This window comes from Argentina silus (assembly GCF_951799395.1).
Source record: "Argentina silus genome assembly, chromosome: 22".
NCBI lineage: Eukaryota > Metazoa > Chordata > Actinopteri > Argentiniformes > Argentinidae > Argentina > Argentina silus.
Window position 1 is genome coordinate 2,228,366 of NC_139676.1, and position 2,500 is coordinate 2,230,865.

At 51.9% G+C, this 2,500-nt stretch overlaps 1 protein-coding gene across 1 annotated transcript in view; it reads left to right on the forward strand.

The window, feature by feature from the left end:
- olfml2bb (olfactomedin-like 2Bb) overlaps nucleotides 1–2,500 on the forward strand; it is a gene marked incomplete at both ends in the record, with an annotated part of 13,151 nt that overhangs the window by 353 nt on the left and 10,298 nt on the right.

Here is a 2,500-nt window from a genome sequence, read left to right on the forward strand (position 1 = left end):
ACGGGGGGGTTAGGGTTACACTACATAGCCACACACACACAGGCAGTAGGCAGCATTAGTTTCTTGATGAATCCAGACCTATAATAATAATAATAATAATAATAATAATAATAACAATAACAATAATAATAAATGACGTTTAGCTGAAGCTTTTATCCAGAGTGACTTACACTGAAGTCATCCATGTTTCAGTATGTATGATCCCAGCGGAAACACACACAGGCCTCCTCACTACAATTTATACATACACACACACACACACACACACACACACAGAGGCCTCCTCAGGACAATCTACACACATACACACACACTCTCTCTCTCACACACACACACAGCGTTAGTTTATTGATGCCTCCTCACAGCAGAAGAAGAAGAATGTTGCCATTGTCTCCCCGGTAACACGGTTCTACACTCTGATTGGACAACACCCAATAACTGTTCCACTGGAAGACAGAATCTAGGAAAAGTGTAGATTCTGTGTGTGTGCGTGCGTGTGTGTGTGTGTGTGTGTGTGTGTGTGTGTGTGTGTGTAAATCAACTCCAGGCGGGAGCAGTGGAAACTCAGCCTACAGCCATGAGGAGCTCCCTGGCCGACTCTGTCTGTCTGTGAGCATAACCTGATCCATATGGTGTGTGTGTGTGTGTGTGTGTGTGTGTGTGTGAGAGAGAGAGTGTGTGTGTGTGTGTGAGAGAGAGTGTGTGTGTGTGAGAGAGAGAGACAGAGAGTGTGTGTGTGTGTGTGTGTGTGTGAGAGCGAGAGAGAGTGTGTGTGTGTGTGTGTGAGAGAGAGGGAGTGTGTTAGTATATGTGTGTGTGTGTGTGTGTGTGTGTGTGTGTGTGTGTGAGGAGGGGGTTGGAACAGGAAATAAAACAAGGGGTTTCACCATGCTGTTGTGCTGTTGCACACACACACACACACACACACACACACACACACCGACACAAACACCACCGAGGGCTTTCAGACAGGATTCACCGTCAGCGCGGCAAAAAGCGAGGCGGAGGAGTTGCTGTTGTAGTCCCATATATCTCCTCTCTGCCAGCAGGAGGCAGCGTGTGAGACTGTTATGGTGAGACTACAGAGCCAGCACCCCAGGGCCTTCATTGCAATCTCCAGGGATTTTAACCGTGTCACCCTGACAAAAACACTGGCAACGTTCTCCCAGTTTGTGAAGTGCTCCACTAGGGAGAACAAAACACTGGACCTGTTATATGCTAATGTCAAGGACACCTACATCTCTACAGCACTCCCCCCCCCCTCCCCTCCCCCCCCGGGCAGATCGGACCACAACCTAGTCCACCTCAAGCCCATGTATGAGCCTCTAGTCCAGCAGCACTCTGTGACCACTAGGACTGTGAGGAGATGGACACAGGAGGCTGATGAGGCTCTGCAGGACTGTTTTGAGACAACGGACTGGGAAGTTCTCTGTGAGTCACATGGGGAGGACATTGATGGTCTTTCACATTGGATCTCGGACTACATTAACTTCTGTGTGGAGAACACTGTACCTACTAGGAGGGTGCTGTGTTTTCCCAACAACAAGCCTTGGATTAAGTGATCTAAAGGCCCTCCTCAATTACAAGAAGAGAGCCTTCAGGTCTGGTGACAAGGAAGAACCGAAGTGGGTTCAGAGGAAGCTCAAGGAGGAGCTGAAGGAGAGCAGGGACACCTACAGGAGGAAGATGGAGGACAGCCTGCAGGACAACAACACAAGAGAGGTGTGGAGCAGCGTGAGGAAGATCACCAGCTACAAGCAGGCTAACGACCCTGGAGTGGCTGGAGATCTGGACAGGGCCAACGAGTTGAACCAGTTCTTCAACAGGTTTGACTCAGGGGCTCATTGTCTCCCTCCCCCCAGCTCCACCAACGACTCTCCACTCCATCCTCCTTCTCCTTCTCCTCCTCCCAGCTCCTCCAGCCCTGCTCAGCTACCGGACCAGCCCCCCTCCCCTCCCCTCCCCCTACCCTGTCTGGACCCTTTCACACCATTCACCTACCCCTTTGTCCCATCCAGTACCCTCACCCTTCCCTCTCCCTCCCCAGCCCCTCTGACTCCACTCACACCTCCCCTCCATTCCCCTCCTCCTCCATTCCCTCCATCCTCACTTCACAACTCTTCAGCGCCCCCCATCATTCTGCTCCCCGACACCACTGCCACAGCTAACGACCCCCCCACCACCCCACCATCACCCCCCGCTCCAGTGTCTTCATCAGTACGGCTCAAGTGAAGAGAGAGCTGGGGACGCTCCACACCAGGAAGGCTGTGGGCTGTGTGAGCCCGGTGCTCAAAGTCTGCACGGACCAGCTGTGTGGAGGACTCCAGTACCTCTTTACCCTGAGCCTCAGTCTGGAAAAGGCCCCATCAATGTGGAAAACATCTTGCCTGGTACCGGTACCAAAGAAAAGGAACCCCAGTGTTCTGAATAACTATAGACCGGTAGCCTTTACATCCCACATCATGAAGACCATGGAAGGACTGGTGCTAGCACACATGAG